Genomic DNA, 19,841 nt, shown 5'->3' with positions numbered 1-19,841 from the left:
TGCATTTATTAGCTGCATATAGATAAAAGTATCATTTCACAAAGTACAAAAGAGAGAGCTTGCGTGGCATATAATCAAAATGGGAGATACGTGTCTGCTCCCGAAACTTTTCTTCCGGTTACTCACATGGTGCAACTTTGTGCTGTGCCCTAATGCACCCTCTTTCTGGCTGTGGAATGATCCAGAGTGTTTGAAGGCCGCCGCTCTTCTACCACAGAAAACTGAGCAACAGACGGGTTTGTGTGGCCTTGCTGAAAAGGCCGGTACAAGAATCCCCACCCTTGGAAGAAAAAAAAAGAAAGAAAAAGAAAAGTAAAAGAAGAACAAAAGGTGGGGCGGGGTGGGGAAGAAGGGAAAAATTCATTTAAAAGCATTTCCCCCATTTCCTGTTAACTACTTGCGACACTGGGAATTCTGATGGCGGCTTCCCAGCAATTTACAGCCCTGCCCTCTGTTTGGACCTTGCTGTTCTACCTTTCGAATTTTTATTCTGTCTGCTCAGCTTAGAGCAAACGCCTTCAGCAACAATGGGGGGTCCCGTCGCCCCTGCCCGTCGTATCACCCGCAGCCTCCCAGAGCAATGTCAGGATGAGCCTGGACACACGAGTAAATCTCGTGCTGCAAGTTTTAAAAAGCATATGGTTTGTTTTAAGTGCATTATCCAGAAAGGAGGTATAATCATTTAACTTAGTGCAGAGGTGACTTTGGTGCCCTCTCTGAGTATGTCTGTGATGATTCCCCAGCGCCGGACCTGGGCCATTTATTTCCAAGATAAGTTTGTAAGTTTTTTTGAAATTGAGAAAACAACATTTGAACCGATAAAGTGGAAGTTGTCAGAAAAAAAGAGGGTTTCGTTTGCTTGGTTTTGGGGTTTTTCTTTTGGTGTTTGGTTTTACAAAACTACTAGAAATAAGAAGGATGAAAGAAAGTGACTGTATACAGAAAGGAGGAGATGTATTTTGGGTAAAAGAAGGTTTGAGGGACGGAGATACATTTTTGGTAAGGGGGAAGAAAGCAAGTAATTTCATCCTAAAGGAAAATCATTATTCCAGAATAAGAAGGGAAAAAGATAGGACAAAACCCAAATGGATACAGAAAGCTGTAGAAGGCTTACAGAAAAGGGGTCTTGAGAGAGGAATCTTATGTGTGGCCATGCAGACCCAGATTAAAATGGATTTATTTAAATTAAAAAGAAAAAAGGGAAGAATTTTAATATCAAAAGTGCAGTGGCGCACAGTTAGAATTTGCTTCTCTCTTCGTTAAAAGGACGAAGTGTTCTTAGATTATTGCTCTGCTCTTAATAAGAAATCACAAAGGTTTTTCTTTACCTTTTATGTAATCTGCCTCAAAAACAAAGATTCTGTGTTTTGGCTTTATCAGATTATTAAAGGAAACTGTTTTCTTTATGTACAAAGCTAAGAGACAAACCATGAGAGACTGTGGACTCTGAGAAACAAACTGAGGGTTTTGGTGTGGCGGGGGTAGGGGGTTGGTGAGCCTGGTGGTGGGTATTAAGGAGGGCACGATCGCATGGAGCACTGGGTGTGGTGCATAAACAATGAATTTTGGAACATTGAAAAAAAATAAATTTTTTTTAAAAGCGAAGATGTTTTTCTCAACAAACTTTTTTTTTTTTAAAGGGAAGTTTCTTTCTTTTTTCTTTTTTTTTAAGATTTTATTTGACAGAGGGAGAGAGACAGCGAAGGAAAGAACACAAGCGGGGGAATGGGAGAGGCAGAAGCAGGCTTCCCGCCAATCAGGGACCCCGATGCGGGACTCGATCCCAGGACCCTGGGATCATGACCTGAGCCGGACGTAGCAGAGGTTGAACGGCTGAGCCACCCAGGCGCCCTCTACTAACTTTTTAATGTTATGTTAAATTTCATGGGAAGCATTGTCAAATAAGTGATGCTAAACTTTAAGTTATTAATATAAATATTCCAGAAATTATAGGAAGCTCATGGGGATCTGATGTACTGACACAGCGTTATCTGTCATGATCCCAGCTATGGTCTTAAAATATGGTATATCAGAGAAAGAATCGAATTTTCTTGTCAGTTGCATTATAACGACTTCTCATCCGAGCTTTGACCATTGCCAACTTTTAGGCCTTTTGTCATTTACAGAAGTTACTGTTTTATTCTGATGCTTTTGCAAACAATGTTCCCGCAAAAATGCTTTATTTTTGAGAAGATTCATGAAAAAGACCCCTTCTCCCCACAAGTACTCTGTAGAATACAGGTTTCTGATGACTTCAAGATCATAACACAGAACTGTGTAAGAATTTCTAAAACTTTCATGGAAAAGTGATGAATTCCTCAAACTAACAGAAGATCGAGATCAACAAGAATTGATTACAGGAGACCAAATAAATTAATGAAGATGGTTAGAATTTTTCTGACTTCATTTCAAATGTTGCTGGTTCTTTAATGTTTTGTTTGCAGATTTATTTATTTTTAAAGATTTTATTTATTTATTTGACAGAGATCACAAGTAGGTAGAAAGGCAGGCAGAGAGAGGAAGGGAAGCAGGCTCCCTGCTGAGCAGAGAGCCCCATGCGGGGCTCGATCCGAGGACCCTGGGACCACGACCCAAGCAGAAGGCAGAGGCTTTAACCCACTGAGCCACCCAGGCGTCCCTGTTTACAGATTTAAAAGGAACCAAAAGAACATGATCAATCACTTTTCCTGCTTACTTACATAAATAATCAGGCCAAGTTTATTAAAAGTCAACTTAATTTGCAAAACAAATTAGTCTTGCCATGGTTGTCTTTGATGGAAATGGAAATGATTATGGAGAGAAATTTATGTTTCAGTAACACACCCCTGTGGATATTAGATTCTAGGGCTGTTGATCATCTCTGAGTTTATTTTCTACTTGTAAACTGGCCTGGATCTTGAGCTCTAGCTTCCTCCAATATCTGGCTAAAACTCTCCAGCCCAGCATTATCAATTTTCTCCCACTACTTTCACTTGGAATCACTACAAAACTAAACCTGCTGCTCCCCCCCGCCCACAAGCCATGCAAGCTGAAACTGGACAACTTGAAATAAACATCAAAGAAATCACAGCAGCGCACTGCGGAGGATGTTTGTGCCTGCTTGTACGCGGCCACTTGGAAAGATACAGGGGACCTTCACGCTGCAAACAGGAAAAATCTGTCTTGATTGCCTGACTGTCCTGCTTGCACTCTATGTAAAGATACTTCGAAACCTACTTTTTTGGAAATCTTCTCAACTGACGGCTCTCCAAACTCAGAAAACAGAATTTCTAATTTGCTTGAGCTATTAGTCTTTGGTTTTCTTTTGTTTCTGTAGGTACGCTGCTCATTAAATTACTTGATGGCTCACACCATATAGATGTTCTAATTCAGAGGGAAGCCCACGTGCATCGGCATCTCCTGAAATACATTTTTTCAATTCATCCCGCCCCGGGTCATCATGAGGATATGTGCTTGCTGATAAATCATGTTATGCTTATGAACATAACTTAAAAATATTTCTTTTGTAGATTGACTTAGTAAAGGAAAACCTGAACCTCATTACATCGCATTGGATTTATTGGGTTGGTTAAACGATGGCTCCTGGGTGTCTCTGCTCCAGGAAGTCTTCAATGTTTGGCTGTTGTCTTCCCTACAATCATCCTATTGACCTTTCTAGGGCATTGTATATTCTGGAAGCTTTAAATGCTTGTTGGCTGCTAATCACACGCAGACAACTGGATGAAATCAACAATAACCACATGAATGATGAAGTTGATGCGTACGTGGCTCTCTAGCCTGATGACTCAGCTAATGGAAACCGCAAACCTGGGATCTTCCTGCCTGACCCCATCAATGGTGGTAACCGAGAATCAGGCTCCAATGGCTGGTCCTACCCTGAGTATGACCCAAAGGGGGGGTCATTGTTAAATTTCGAAACAAAGGAAGACCGATCTTGAAGGGTTCCTGAGCACACAGAACCAGTTTGGTCATGCAGGTGAAGCTTAATTTGGCTTATCCTGCAAGCCTAATTGAACCTGGTCGTTTCTTCCTTGTGTCTCTGAAAATGATAAAACTTGAGCTGCTTCCGAAAGTTGATATGACTGGTAACTACTGAAAATTACAATATTGTAACGAATCACTGGGAAGAATAAATAGTCACAGCTTTGTTGCGGGAGAAGCTTCGGGAGAAGCTTCGGGAGAAGCTGCGTTGTTACAGGGCACCCGCGAGCCTCATTCGATGTGTTGGTTCCCGGGCACCCCGTTTGCAAACTTTCTGGGGCATGCACAATAATTTCTTACTAACTGCTACTTCAGTGATTCATTTGGTTTTCTTTTGGCTGTTTTGAACGTAGGACAGAAGGTATCTCATTCTGTTGCAAATGAGATGGCGGGTCTAGGCCTTTCCTGAACCACTTGTTTGCTGTAATGTTCTTTACACTTGAGCAATCAATCCCCTGCAAAAGAGAAGGCGAAAGTAACCTATTGTCAACAAAATCGCCCCACGGTGAGGAAGGTGCCTGTACTTGAATCATTTCTGCCCAGCCGGAACCCCGAGCAAGTCATTTTGGGCCGCAGGAGGCAACCTTACAGCCCACTCCCCACGACCCTCTCCCCCTCCCCTCCTCCCCCCTCCCCCTCTCCCCCGTCTAGTGAGTCCAGACTCTCTGCCGCAGCCGCCGGTGCAGCCCCGCCTCTCCGGGCAGGGCGTCCCGAGTCGCGGCAGCTAGGTTCCCTCTGGCCGGGAACGCACCGCGTGTAGGAGGCGAACGAGATCGGAAGGGCAGGCCTCCAGGGCCGAGAGGAGACCCAGCTGGCTGTGCGGGACTGAGTGGCTGGGCCCAGCACGTGACCACGCAGCCTGGCTCCGCGGGGGGTGGGGGTGCCCGGGCGCCGGAGGCTGAAATCGACATTTGCCTGGGGCAGGAAAGTGCGCGGGTCAGATTCCTTCCCCCTCAGACCCTCCACCCCGGGAGCGGGGGATTGCCATAGCGTTTTAACTTTGCATGTCAGGAACCAGAAAGTAAAAGGTAAGTTACTTATCACCTAGAAAAACAAGCTGGAGAGGAGTGACCTAGAAAACCACACGGCCGGCCACATTGTTGGGTTTTAAAACCCGGTGCAGAAAATAATAGATCGATGTGAAGGGCAAGGGCCCTTACTTATGTCCCAAATTAGAGGCTGACCTTCTGCGCGGACATTTGATTAATCTGGAAGGAGTGGTGGCAAAAGGGCCCAGGTTAAATATAGAAGGACACCAAAGCGGCTGGAATAAATAGCAAGTAGGTAACTCCTGCCTGCTTTTAAAACGATCTATTTCACATCTCTTTTGGGGCCAGGAGACGAGGCAATGTTAAAATTGTGACTTAAACTCTATGAAACTGGAATACAAGTAAGACCAGTTTCTGCTTTTGTCCTTTCACGCTTCAAAACGGTTTATATGGTTTGGCAGAAGAAACCTTGATGGGTTCATCGCTTAGGTTTGAAATATGCCATTTCAGGTTTCCCTGATCACTGCTGGAATTTTCCTAAGGCTTTCTAGGCAAGGCTGTTTCAGTTGTGAATGAGAAATGTTGACGTCGTGTATATTTTCTGTAACAGTAAGATGACTCACTTCTGCAGAATGTGATAAAAATTAAAAAGCGTGAAATAATGAGTTATTGTGAATTAACTCTTTCATGTCTGAGATATCAAATTCCTTGCCAGAAGATTTAAGAAAACACAGAAATAAGTACAACCATGCTCGTGCAATAGTGCTTTATTTTCCATAAGCAAATATTCCAGTATGTAGTATATGTTTAACCCTTTTTTTCCCCCCATTTGGCAAATGCAAGTTAATACTACAATGTAGCTATTGAGAGTAAATAAAAACATTATTCATCAGTGCAATTAGCATAATATTCCATAATGAATATGCTTCAAATCAAAGTATTTCAGATCATAGTTGATAAACGATATGAAACACTGAAACTGTGCAAAGTTGTTTCCATGCACTTTTTTCCCACGCACTTTATATTTTAGTTGTCATTCTGATTTACACAAAATATATTTCTCCGTTGCATTTGATAAAGACTTTAAAAAAAAACACTAAATTGTTCTCTTTCTTGACTAATCCCTTTATTGCTAATTCTTTTGAAATCCTATTACATGCTTGGAGCCCGTAATCGTTGGGATTTCTCCTTCTGTGTCCTGCCTGTTTCCCACAGTCGGTGAGAAAGGCCGGGAAAGCTGCGCACATCAAGCAGGCGGCCCAGCAGGGAGGCAGGAGCTGGGGACTTCCCGGTCTTCCAGGGTCTTCCTCGGCTTCCCACCCCCCTTCCCCGCCTAGGCCCGAGGCGTCACGTGGCGGCGTGGGGCCCGCCTCCGGTGACGTCACCGCGCTCGCAGCCGTCGCGCTGAAGAAAGGATGCTCTAGGATGCTGTGCAGGTGGGCGGCGGGGATGCGCCATGCAGCACTGCAGGTAAGGGACGCGCGGCGCCCACCCTGCAGGTCTGCAGCCCCTCGGCTCCCCAGAAAGCGAAAATGGGGGGTCTTTGGCCGCTGCGGCTGCTGCACGCACCGGGCGGGGATGCCGGGGTGGGGGGTGTTGCAGGCCCACTCGCGAGCTTGGCATGCCTGTCCGGGAAAGTGGGCAGGGGCCAGAAGGGAAGACCGGGGCCTTTTGCTCAGGAGAAGAGAAAAATCTGGAATGATCACCAGACACGCATGATTAAGACAGAAAGGTGCTTGTCATGGATAACTGTCAACTGTTTGCCAGCTGTCATTGTGCTTCTTAAATAATGACACATTTACTAATTCTCCTTCCGGGGGTTTGTCCTCAGTATTTAGCCTGATTTCTTTTAAAGCAAAAGCTGCTTTGCTCTGAATGGAATGGAAACTTACTGGTTAGCAATTTAAAGAGCTGAATGTGCAATATAAATCGTTTTGCTTTATTTTTGCAAGGTTCCAGCGTTTGAAGGGGATATGTCGGAAATGCATTTTCCCCTCTCCAGGTGTTTTAAGTAGATTGGAAAATAACAGTATCCAATAAAATAAAATGCAACCTCTGAGGATTGACCGTGAGTGTAAGAGAGCGAATCAGCTACAGCTCTGGAGAACAAAATGGTTTTTTGAAGGGGGTGGGGTGAAGACGAACAGTCAAACCGAATTCCCAGTGTTCTTTTTAATTTCCGTATTGAATAATTAGCCCGCTGGAAGAAGGGGCTTGATGACTCAGCGGCAGATGGAGGGGGGTCAGGTGACTTTTCAGTTCTGGCTGGTTGAGGGGGGCGTTTAATGGACTCTGTTAATTGGTGGGACCTGTTTACATTCCTTTCTCTGGTTCAAATAGGGCCTGAGGCATGGGTGGGCACCCCTAGGAGGAGAATGTGGTATTCTTTTCTGTAAAACGTGACCCCTCTGGAAGTTGGGGCATTAGTAAATTGTACTGGAACTCACACTGTGCATAATTTGATTCCCCGACAACTGTTGGAGGACAGTGTTAAAAAGCAGTGCTATTTTAGTTGATAATATAAAGGTTTCCCCTTGTGGTGGGCTTACTGTCTGGCAGCCCAGATAGCTTTGGCTCTAAGAAGGGGATTACAGACTTCCTCTCTCTGCTTTATATTCTAACCAAATTTCAATTGATTTGCTCTGATTATTTATTTCAGAGTAAGGCAGTGCCATAAAAACAATGGGGAATCCTCTTCCAACTTAGAACTTTGTATGTCTGATTGCCATCCAGAAGACATGGAGGAGAAAAGAGGATGTGAGCCCTGTTTAAAGAAAAATGGGGATGGAGATGGGGTGAAGCCTGCAAAGAAGGATGGGGATGGGGTGAAGTCAGTGAGACTTACCTTTGATTGTGCCAAAATCAGAACAATGTTTCTGTGAAATTAAGACTATGTCATAAAATGAGGCGGCAAGACACTGGGCCATAGCCTTTCATGTAGTTCAGCCTAGAGATCCAAATGTCAAAGTCGTATCTTTGTCCATATCCATGCCTGTATATTTATATACCCATACATTCATGTCTCTATCTCTACAGCTATGTTTTTGCTATTGTAATCCTTTTTAAAAAATTATGCTTATATAAGAAAATGCCAAGCTATTTTCCAAGGTGGGCGTATCATTTTGCATTTCTGCCAACAATGTATGAGAATTTCAGTTGCTCAGGATCCTTGCCAGCACCTTGGTTTCGTTTTAATTTTAGTCACGCTCATAAGTATGTAGGGGTTATCTCTTTGTGTGTGTGCGTGTTTTTCTTTAAACGAATGAGTTATTTTATGTAAATTATTCCCCGCCAGCCCCTTGGTTATTGTCAGTTTTTTAAAAAAAATTTAACCATTCTGGGAGGTAGTTATGGTATCTCATTGTGTGTTTTTTTCTTCTTTTAAAATTTTTTTAGTAATTTACTTACTTATTTTAGTGTATTGAGTCTGTTTCTTCCCGCTGGAATAGGAGGTCCAGGAAGGCTGGGATTTGTGTGTGTAAGGTTCCCTCCTCTATCTCGAGCACTGGGCGTGGTACCGGGAATATTTAGTTGCCGTTTAAGAAATCGGTCAATGTTTAGTAATTGCACAAGTTCTGAAGGCCTGGGGGAGTCACCTGACTCACCTCAGGGGGTGTGAAACCATCCGTCCACCTCGGGTTTCCTTTCCGCAGGTGGAGGAGTGAGGCGTGAACAGGCTTAGGGAGCACGCTTCAGGCTGAACTCACTCTCAAGGAGCGAGCTGGCAATTCTCATTACCTAGCTGGTAACTGAGCTCCATTTTTCATTAATCATTTTCTAGTCCCTGGATCCGGCCATGCTTGAAGCTTCAATTAAAAAGAAATTTTTTTTTCTCCCACCCCCTGCCTTTGGCAACTATCCGTCTGTTCTCTGTGAGCTTCGCCCCCCTTCCATTCCACTTACAAGAGGGATCCTACCGTATTTGGCTTTCTCTCTCTGATTTACTTCCCCTTAGCATAATGCCCTTGAGGTCCATCCCTGTTGCAAATGGCAAGCTTTCATTCTCTCTTATGGCTGAGTAACGTTCTGTTGTCAGTATACACCACGCTCCCTTGTCCGTTTATCCATCAGCACTTACGTGGTTTCCATGCTTGGCTGTTGTAAATAATGCTGCAATGAACATAGTGATGCGAGTATCTTTTTGAGTTGGTGTTTTTGTTTTCTTCAGATACCCAGAAGTGGAATTGCTGAGTCGTCGTATGATAGTTCTGTTTTTAGTTTTTTTTGAGGCGCCTCCGTACTGTTTTCTACAGTGGGGGCACTAATTTCATTCCTACCAACGGTGCACGAGGGTTCCCTTTCCTCCACATCCTTGCCAACACTTGTTATTTCTGGTCCTTCTGTAAACAGCCATTCCAGCAGCGCGCGGGCTTCCTTAGTGTGGTTTGGATTTGCGTCTCCCTGACAAGGAGTGATGTCGAGCATCTCTTCGTGTGCCCGTCGGCCCTCCGTCTGTCTTCTCTGGAACAATGTGTATTTCGATCTTCAGCCCATTTTTTGATCATTAAAATTTTTTTTTTTTTTTTTTTTTGCTGTTGAATTGTATTCTTTATATTTTGGATATTAGCTTCTTTTTTTTTTTAAGATTTTATTTATTTATTTGACAGAGATCCCAAGTAGGCAGAGAGGCAGGCCGAGAGAGGAGGAAGCAGGCTCCCTGCTGAGCAGAGAGCCCAATTCCATGCAGGGGGCTCCCCAGCTCCCCAGGATGCTGGGATCATGACCTGAGCCCAAGGCGGAGGCTTTAACCCACTGAGCCACCCAGGCGCCCCAGCAACTAAGAGATTTTGATCAGGTTTCTCCACCTCAGCAATGTTGACCTTTGGGGCTGAATCAGTCTGTTGTGGGGGGGCTGCCCTGTTCACCAGGGGAGGCTGGGCAGCATCCCTGGGGACACTCAGTAGATGCCAGGAATGACCCTCCCCCAGCTGTGACAACCCAAAGGTCTCTAGACGCTGCCGCCTGTCCCCTTGGTGTGGGGGAGAATTGCCCCTGGTTGAGGACCACTGCTTTGGATCATCTCTAAATGTTCTTCTGGCTTCAGTGTTCTAGAATTCATTTTCCTATGATGTGTTTGGTGCTAAACCCTTGACCAGAGATCAATTTCCCTTTCATCGCGTCTGTATTTTGGGAAATACAGTGTGAAGGCTTTTTTTACACTCTGAGGTTCCAGAAGTCGCTTCTGTTCGAAAGGGAAGGCCTCTTTGTGTGCCCCTTGTTGCTGGGAAGCTAGCTGGGCTGAGAGGGGAGTGCCGGGGAGAGGGGACGCCTGGCCCGAGAGCCCCGTGTGCTGGAGCCGTGTGCTGGAGCCCGGTGCGCCTGGACGAGGCTGTCCCCGCTGTCCGCTCACCTGAGACCCCGGCCCAGGCCTCACTGCCCGAGGGGCGGAGGTGGTGTGGGCAGCGGCTTTCGGGGAGGGGGTTGGGGGGGTAGGGTGGGGGTGGCTGCTGGGTAGTGGTGATGGTGGTGGCCCTGGGGCCGCCACCTGCCTGCACAGCCCAGCACCCCCCCCAGTCCCGCTGCCGGGGGGCAGGGCGCTCACCCACTTGCGCCTCGACTCCCGGCTAAGGCGAAGCTGCTGGCTCTGACCCTGGAGGGCAGGGCGGCTTCTTCCACATCACTTCCCTCTTGGAGAGCAGCCATGGCTTAGGGCCCTGCTGGTTCGTTGGCTTTTGGGGGGCACCAGAGGGATGTCAGCGGGTTCTGCAAGCTGGAGGACTCCCAAGAGACGGGAAGCGGCGATGGCCGTGGCATTGCAAGGTGTGGGCTCTGTGCAGCGCGGGTGGCAGTGGGAGGCTTAGAAGGGCCAGGGGACTCCCGTTCCCCGGGTTTGGGACTGCTCTGTGACCGCCACCCCATCCCCTGGCCATCAGCCTCCTCTCCCGACTCTTCCAGGCCCCATAAAAATTGGGCTCGGGTGGGCGGTTTGGCCTGCAGCGCAGGAGTGCGACCATGCGGGAGGCAGGCGTCCTTGCGCAGAGCGGTCGCGGCTCATCCTGTCCCCGAGCTGTTCCCCCCTCCCCCGCGCGCCTCACCAGGGCTTGACACCCTTGCTGGGCCTTCTGGCCCCATCGCGGCAACAAGTCCACGTGGTGAAAGAAGATTGAAAAAGGAGGGTGTTCGTCCTCAAATGAGACTTAAGAGACTGAGTAAGTGTCCCAGTCCCCGTGGCGGCTGTGACGGAGACCAGAGACTGGGGGGCTCATCGACAGCGGCCGTGGATTTGTCACAGCTCTGGAGGCGGCCGACGCAGTTGGCTTCCGGCGAGGGCCCTCGTCTGGGGTGCAGGTGGCCACCTTCTCACCTCCTTATGTCGGGGAAGAGGCTGGGAGCTAGCTCTCGGGGGCTCTTTTCTAGGGCCCTTATCCCATCCCGAGGTCGCCTCCTCCAGGACCTGCTCACCTCCCAGAGGCCCTGTCTCCGAATACCATCCCTCTCGGGGTTAGGTTGCATCATCTGAATTTTGGGAGGACACGTTCGGCCCATGGCAATAGCCAGATAAAAACCTGGAGCCCTTGATTGGGCCCTGGCCTGAACAAAGAGCTGTACTAGGCACCTGGGGCCAGCCGGGTTATTTGTATGCGACTGCTGCTAGCCGGTATCAGGAAACTGCTGTAAGCTTCGGTAGATGTGATAGTCCTGTGGGGTGGCAGGCACCCAGTTAAGCCACTCCGGGATTCCGGACACAGAATCAGTGAGATAATGCATGTTCCTTTCCTGCTGCTGTGTTTTGGGGGAATTTGTTCTACAGCAATAGTTACCTATTAGTGGTTACCTAGTTATCTATTATTATACCTAGTTACCTATTATAACTACCTACTAGTTAACTATTTTACAGCAATGGTTATCTATTATTAGTTATCTAATATTTTCCTATCTAACCCGCGAGTATGTACAAGACTCGTATTTTTTGGTGATGCAGGCTGAAGTATTTAGGGATGGAGTGTCACGACGGCTAGTTACTTCGATTTTTTTTTTTTTAACATTTCTGGAGATCGCTTTAATGTATGGCTGGACACAACACAGGTGAATTCTCATACCTGCTTCTACATTCAATCTGTAGCCTCTGGAAAATTCTACTGTATGCTCACAAGAGAATGAGAATGAGAAAAAGGCAAATAATTTAAGATTATTATACAAATATTTAAAAAAATACTTTAAGTATTTTATTTATTTATTTTGGGGGGGTGAAGGATAGAAGGAGAAGCAGACACCCCGTTGAGCAGGGAGCCTGATGTGGGACCCGATCCTGGGACTTCAGGATCATGACCTGAGCTAAAGGCAGATACTTAACTAACTAAGCCAACCAGGCGCCCCCATAAAAATATTTTTGACAGCATGGATCCCCTAAAGTGTCCTGGAAATCCCAAGGTATCCCCAGGTCACACTGTGAGACCACTGCTCTAGTGAAATCATTTACTTATAAGTGGTTCGGTTGAATGGGGAGAGCACAAGGCAAATATGGCTAAATGGGAGCACTTACTGAATTTGATTGGTGTTATTCGTTAGATTCTTCTGAATAATGTTCTGTGTATTTGAAAATGGTCATAATAAAGGGATTTTTGTTAACAAGATAGAAAAGGGGGCACCTGGGCGGCTCAGTTGGCATCTAGCTCTTGGTTTCAACTCAGGTCATGATCTCAACGGCGTGAGATGGAGCCCTGCGGTGGGCTCCGTGCTCAGCGTGGGGCCTGCTTGAGACTCTCACTCTCCCTCTGCCCCTTCCCCTGATCGCACACTCGCTCTCAAAAACAAACAAACAAATAAATAAGTAAAATCTTAAAAAAGAAAAGGACTGAGGGGTGCCTGGGGGGCTCCGTGGGTTAAAGCCTCTGCCTTCGGCTCAGGTCATGATCTCAGGGTCCTGGGATCGAGCCCCACATTGGGCTCTCTGCTCGGAGGGGAGCCTACTTCCCCCGCTCCCCCACCTCTCTGCCTACTTGTGATCTCTGTCTGTCTAATAAATAAAAAGAAAAGGACCGAAAAGAAATGTAGACTCTTGGACATGTGGGGATTCCGACCGAGTAGGTCTGGGGGTGAGGCCCAGCGGGAGCATCTTTAACCTGAGCTCCAAGTGCCCCTGACAGACCCGAGGCCCCATGTGGAGGCCAGCAGGCGCAGAGGTTCCCAGCACAGGTCCCCCCCAGCCAGATCAAGGGGTAATAGCTAGCGGTGAGGCCTACCCTTCCATGGGGGCAGGTGTCGGGGGACAGTCCGTCCCCCACACACATTCTCCCTCAGCAGGTGCTGCCGTGCGGGCTGCGGGGAGGCCTCGTCCTCACACAGTACTTCACTGCCCTTTCCGTGGGCGGCAGAGAGAAGCTTTCCTACCTGCGCGTGGGAGTGGGTTTCCTTCACAGATCCCGAGAGGTATTTTTGAATAACTTCTTCCGTGTCAGGTACACCTAGTGAGAGTTTCTGGAAGCATCAAGGTTGTGGAAAGGAAGGGAAGTCTCCTTCTCATTTCCAGTCCCCGGGGCCTTCTCCCAAAGGCATCCCCTGCTACCTTGGGTCGATGAGGTTTCTGAAAGTGTCTGTGCACACACACCCACCTGTAGAACGCAGAGACGGCTTTGTTTGCTGGCTTTATTGGGATGTAATTTGCACGGAGCAACATGCGTGGCTCTGTAATTCAGTTTTGACCAAGAATATTCCTAGCACCCCCAGAGGGCCCCATCTCACCCTCCTTCAGCCAAACCCTCTGGCAGAGGCAACCCCTAATCTGATTTGTATCAGCACAGTTTACTTTTGCCTGTTGAACTTTATGCGCATGGAATCCTGGAATATGTCCGCTTTCCTATCTGGTTGCAAAAATGTTTCTGTAAGACACGAGCCTCAATATTTAGTCATGCGTTCACTCCCTCACTTACTTCTTGTTCAGCGAGTCCTTGTTGGGTCCCTGCTGTGTGTCTGGGCCCAGATTTTTCCAGGCCCTGAGTGTTGGGGCTGAGGGAACAGCCAGTGCAAAGGGCCTGAGGCAAGGTGTGTCTGAAGAACAGCAAGGAGGTGGGCGTGTCCAGAGAAGAGCCGCCCAGAGAGCGCAGGGTAGGAAAGGTGCCCTGCGGGGTGGCTCGGGCGGACCATGCAGGAGTGTGGCAGGAGTGGCACCCATCCTGGATTCTTCTGTGTGCCGGAGAGCTGCCTGATGCTTTCGGGTGTGGGAGTGACACGCGGGGCCTTGCCTTTAAAGGGTGGCTCTGGCTGCCTGAAGAGGGGTCAGGAGGGGACTCGCGCACACCTGCCGCGTTCCGTTCGTCGCGCGGGCTCCCGCTCCTTGCCCGCTGGCCCGGCCCCTGCGGCTCCTCGCTCGGGGCTGCCGCCACCACCCCTGCGCTCGCCGGCACTCCGACCACGTCTGCCTGGGCGCTGGCTGTGTGTGCCGGCCTTCTCGGTTCTTCGTTTCCCTCCGGCTCACGTGAAGCCCTTTTCCTCCCTCCGTTGCACCCCTTGGAGGTGCTGCTCGCTTGCGAGGGCTCGGCACCCAGTAGCGAGGGGGACCGACTGCAAAGGTGACAGACGCGCTCTCGTTGCTCTTAGCTCAGCCAGGCCTTCCCCCAGCAAGCCCTGTGCCCCAAACCTTCAAACGGACCATGTGTCAGCCGTCACCCGGGCGACTGAATTAGAACACGGGTCGGCCACCTGGTAACCTTGTTCTAGGGCTCCGGGAAGAACTCCCCAAAGCCATGTTCGATGACAGCCTGAGATTAGCCTTTACAAATTCTGTTTATCCCTCACGCAAGCAGGAAACGGCTTGTTGCAGAGGGAAGGGTCCGCGGAGGCCCCGTCTGAAGAGGTCCCCAGAGCCGGAGGGACCCGGCCTGCGCTTTGCCACCAGCGCTGTGTTCAGCGGTGGCTCGGGCCGAGTCGCGGCTCTCAGAACGCCTGTGTTCGGTACCGCTGGAGCCCCGGAAGGTGACCTTCTCTGGGAATATCAGGTACCTGTATCGAGGCCATCAGATGCTGTCCTGGTGAGAAGAGGCAGGCCTGGAGAGAAGACAGCCGAAGGGACACGGGGAGGGGATGGCCCTCTGTAAGGAACAGAGAGTCCCTCGGCGCCCTCAGAAGGAGGCAGCCCCGCTGTCCCTTTGATCTCCGACTTGTGGCCCCCAGAACCGTGGCCCAGTACTTTTCTGTTACTGGAGCCGAGCAGTCTGCGGTCCTTTGTCCCGGCTGCCCTAGCGGACTCGCGCGGTGGCACCTGGCGGCGGCAGCGGGCACTCCGCGGCCCAGAGAGGACCGGGGCGAGGCTGTCGGCACGGACGGGCCCTAGGGGCCTGGGCTCCAATCTGACTCCCCACTTGCCTTCTGTGAGGCCCGAACCCCTGACCGAACGGCTCCTCTGCCTCGGTTTGCTGATCTGCAGTGTGGGCCCGAGGGTGACGGGATTCCATGTGCAGAATGCCCAGAGCCCTAGCGACCAAGTATACGCGAAGAGCTTAAAATGCCGCGTGGCACAGCGAGTCCTTGAAAAAGTTGTTCTTACCGTGAGGAGGTGTCTCTGGGGAGGTTCTCATTCCTTGGCCCTTGACGCCAGGAACACAGGGACCCGTGCTGCCCCTCCAGCCCCTGCGGTGGGGATGGCAGAACACTGCCCCTGTTGTGTCCCTTGAGGCCACATGCAGTTGGCCTCATCCCTCTTCCAACACACGGGCTGTGTTCCCGATCCTGCCGAAGAGCTGTGCGGCCCGGGGCCGTTGGAGGCGAGCTGCGGAGGGAAGGTCATGGTCCCACACCGGCGCCCCAGTGCCGTGGAAGCCAAGCGGGAGCAGACGGCGGCGCGTGAGAACTGGGAGCTGGGAGGTGCGCCAAGGAGGAAGGAGGAAGATGGGAGAGAGGGAGGAGGCCCTCCCCTGATTCCAAAGGTTAATTCTCGGTCTTTCTGCCTGTCCTTGGGCCCTGAGCTTCCTCTCTTTGGGACTCTTACTCGTCCAGTGGTGCTTGGCCCCTCGCCACAGGCCCCCGGGGAGCCCCGTGTGGAGGATCGGCCGGGAGCGACTGAGTCAGGGCCCCCTCGCCGTCTAAAGGTGTCTGCGTGTTAAGAAGCCAGAGTCCGTGATCTCAAATGGACTTGAAATGGCTGTGGTTTCGGGCAAGGTGGAGAGGGGAGATGAAATGCCTTGACCGGTGTGGGAGCCAACCTCCAGGGCGGGCCCCAGGGACCCCGTCTGATGCGCAGGTCCGCATGCGGTCGCCTTCCTCCCTCGTCACTTGGGGCTGACCTGTGCGTCCAGCAGGGTACCGTGCGAGTGACGCTGGAGGCCCTCCCAGGCTAGGTCACAGGACACTCTGCTGCTTCCGCCTTGTTCCCTCGGCCCAGCTGCTTTGGAGGAAGCCACTGCCCTGTCCTAAGGACACTTGGGCAGTCCTGCAGAGAGGCCGGATGGAGCACACCCGGGGCTTCCCGGCAGCCGCAAGCACCAACTTGCTAGCCCTGTCTGGGAGCCAACTTGTCAGTGGGTCCTCCTGTCCTCATCAAGCCTTCAGATGGCTGCAGCCATAGCTGACAGCTTGACCACACCTCCTGAGAGAGCTTGAGCCGGAAGGACCCAACCAGGGGCGCCTGGGTGGCTCAGTGGCTTAAGTGTCCACCTCCGGCTCTGGTCGTGATCTGAGGGTTCTGGGACCGAGTCCTGTGCTGGGCTCCCTGCTCAGCGGGGAGTCTGCTTCTCCCTCTCCCTCTGCCTGTTCCCCCTGCCTGTCCCCCCTGCTTATTCTCTTTCTGTCTCTCTCTCAAATGAATAAAATACTAAAAAGAAAAAAAAGGACCCAATCAAGCTGCTTCTGAATTTCTGACCCACAGAAACGGGAAAACACCCTAAGTGTTTACTGTTTGAAGCTGCTGAGTTGTGCAGTGATTTGTTGCACAGCATCGGAACCCAGACTTTTGTGGGGTGGGGGGCTAGTGCTGGCCGCACCTTGGGCCGCTCCCCAGGTGGTGGCAGCCTTCCTCTTGTCCCTCTGAAGCTCTGCCCTTCTCTCATTGCTCCTTATTTGTTCATACTGTGGTCTCTCCCCCTGTCTCCCTCCCTTCTTTCTCCCCCTCCCACCCTTTTTCCAGCTGAGGAGTAGAAGAGTGTCCTGGAAGGATTGGGTATATTCATTGCAAGTTGGGTGTTTTGTTTTTTTTTTTAAGATTTACTTGTTTATTTATTTGACACACAGAGAGAGACAGCGAGAGAGGGAACACAACGGGGGGAGTGGGAGAGGGAGAAGCGGGCTCCTTGCAGAACGGGGAGCCTGATGTGGGACTCGATCTCAGGACCCTGGCGTCATCACCTGAGCTGAAGGCAGACGCTTCACCGACGGAGCCACCCGGGCGCCCCAGTTGGGAGGTACTGATGATGAGTTTGAGTGTATAGATTTTTTTCATTTTGTACGACGTACATCCCCGTATTCATCCGCATCGCTTGGAGACTTCAGCCCATGTCCCTGTCTTCTCTTCCACTTGGAGAAGAATGGCGAGGAAGGCTTTCACTGAAGGAACTGTCAGTGGCTCCTGGTGCTTTTAGTCCTACACTGGGTTCAGAGGCCGCTGCCTGGGGCCCCAGGGATTCGGCGTCAAACGCCTGTGGCGGGTACCAGCTAGGATGCGCCTGGGGCAGCTGCCCTGGGGCGGGTGTCTGTCTGTGTATTTGTCAGCTCAGCTTCCTTCACGGTGAAAAGTAATAAAGGAGAATCAAGATGAGTTAAGCAGTTAGGAGAAAAACCTACAGACCTAGTAGGGGAGCACCGCTCTTCTGACCTGCGCTGTTACAAATTATAAAGCCGTGGGATGGCGCGTGTGCAAGGTGATAGGCGAAGAAACGTTTCAAAGCCACTCACATTTTACACATGTAGTGATTTCAGCTTGGTTTTTATATTCTCTTTGTCCTATGTATATGCACGGATAAAATCTCTCTTGTGTGTATTTTTGAGCATGTCCGTGCAGTGACTTCAAAAGCATTTAGCGGGGGGAGTGTGGTGGGCTCAGTCGGTGAAGCCTCTGCCTTTGGCTCGGGTTGTGATCCCAGAGTCCTGGAATCGAGCCCCACGTCGGGCTCGTTGCTTGGTGGGGAGCCTACTTCTCCCTTTCCCTCTGCCTACTGCTCCCCCTGCTTGTGCTCTCTTTCTCTGTCAAATAATTAAATAAAATCTTTAAAGAAAAAAGCATTTAGCAGACTATTCCATGGAGTTCTGTATCTGTAGATGGATTATAGTAACAGTAATGCTTTTTGTAGAATAGACATAGTATATGGTGGTTGGCTAAGCTTTTTAGGGTTAGTGGATTACTGTAGAGTGGGGCTCAGCAAACACTTGTCAAATGTCCAGATAATAAATAAGGGTGAGCGACAGGCCCCTGACCTCAAGGAACTCACGATTCGATATGGGAGGAAGCAAGCTTGTAAGTAATTATGCCAACAAATGCAAGTGATAAATACGATCAGTACCAAAAATATTAGTGATTAAAACACAACGGGAAGGATGCAGGGCGTGTAGGACAGTGGGGCTTAGGAAGGCGCAAAGGGTTAAGGGGCCGGTGGTTCTCCCAAGTACAGTCCGTGGGCCAGCAGCATCAATCAGCCTCCTTGGGAGCTTGTTAGAAATGCAGATCCCTGGGCCCCACAACAGAGCTGCTGAAGCTGAAACTTGGGGGAAAAGGGGAGGGCCCTGGCCAGCCCCGGTGGTCATGCTGACACACACCGGAATTTGTGTATCTCCAGTCCCGGCAGTGGTCAGCCCCCGGTGTTCTGTGGAGGAGCATACAACAGGCCTTGTCCCAGAATCGCTGGTGGCTGCGGCACAGCCTGGACCCCTTTGCTGGTGGTCTGTCCATCATTGCCATCGATTGAGTGTTATCTGGGAGTTTTCCAGAATTCTTACATGGATGGGAAGTTTGGCTTTGCTCATTCGTATAATTTATACATTTTTTCTTCTATGGATCGTACTTTTGGTGTCATTTCTGAGAACTCTTTGCTGAGCCCCAGGTCATGAAGGTTTTCCCCGTTTGTTACAGAGCTGTCAAAACCTCACTCACGGGTTTCACAGAGGCAAAGGCATTGCTAGGTGATGGAGCAGAAGATGTCATGCTGCCTTCATCTGGATTCTCTCCTAAGTGGCTCTGGAGACAAGGCTCCCAGTGCAGGGAGCTTCCTGGAAGGGTCTCCTGGGAGGGTCTCCTGGGAGGGGCCTGGGGAAGTGTGACCGGGAGAAGAAGACAGCCAGCAGAGGCTGGGCTGCTAATGCAGCTCACTCAGCAGGCGAGTGGAGGCTAATGCTATGCTTTGGAAAACTCTAGGAAACAGAGATTGCTGTGTTATAGTAGGGAGTATAGGGCACAGTCAACAAAGGGAAAAGGCAAGCTTGGTAGAGTCTCAGTACGCATCAGCTTTATTGGAGGTTGGTCCTGTAGGCACCGTCTGTCTAGCTCACTGTCAAAATTGCAATCTCTTAGAAAGAAGGCAGGAGTTCAGCATAAATTATGCTGTTTGGACAACCAGCGTGGGCACAGAAACCATTCTCATCAGTTCTGGGACTGGTGGGAATCCTCCTGAAATCCAAGTTCCCAGATGCTAGCCAAAGGCCAGCCATGCCAGCAGGCCTTCCTAACGAGAGCAGTCTTGGGCCTGCCGTAGTTCATCTTTTCTGCTTTAGAAAACGCGTGCCTTGAAAGGACTCCATTCAAGGGGTGAGGGAGTGGGGGTATTTACACGCCAGTTCCCGAGAGTCATCGGTTAATATCTGCTCTCAATAATGTGCTTCAGGTATAGAGAGACAGTTGGAAATAAGCTGCAGCTTACCGGGAGGTTTTGAGGGATGTGCATGGGGCCCTGGCTGCCACAGATACAGTAGTTTATTCCAGAAGTTGGGTGAGGACAGCAAAGCCACATGTAT

The 19,841-nt window shown here is 49.9% G+C and overlaps 1 protein-coding gene across 1 annotated transcript in view; it reads left to right on the top strand.

Moving 5' to 3' along the window:
- The first annotated feature begins 4,934 nt into the window (after positions 1–4,934).
- The window catches only part of CLCN4 (chloride voltage-gated channel 4), a 57,564-nt gene continuing 42,657 nt past the window's right edge, over positions 4,935–19,841 (top strand). Inside the window, exons 1-2 of the mRNA XM_032880216.1 lie at positions 4,935–5,009; positions 6,186–6,440. The gene's annotated coding sequence lies outside the window, so the exon portion shown is untranslated. The remainder of the gene's footprint in view (positions 5,010–6,185; positions 6,441–19,841) is intronic.

This window comes from Lontra canadensis, unplaced genomic scaffold (genome assembly GCF_010015895.1).
Source record: "Lontra canadensis isolate GAN:19392208 unplaced genomic scaffold, GSC_riverotter_1.0 scaffold68, whole genome shotgun sequence".
Classification (NCBI taxonomy): domain Eukaryota; kingdom Metazoa; phylum Chordata; class Mammalia; order Carnivora; family Mustelidae; genus Lontra; species Lontra canadensis.
Note: the sequence above shows the minus strand (reverse complement) of the source record. Positions and strands in the feature narration are given on the sequence as shown.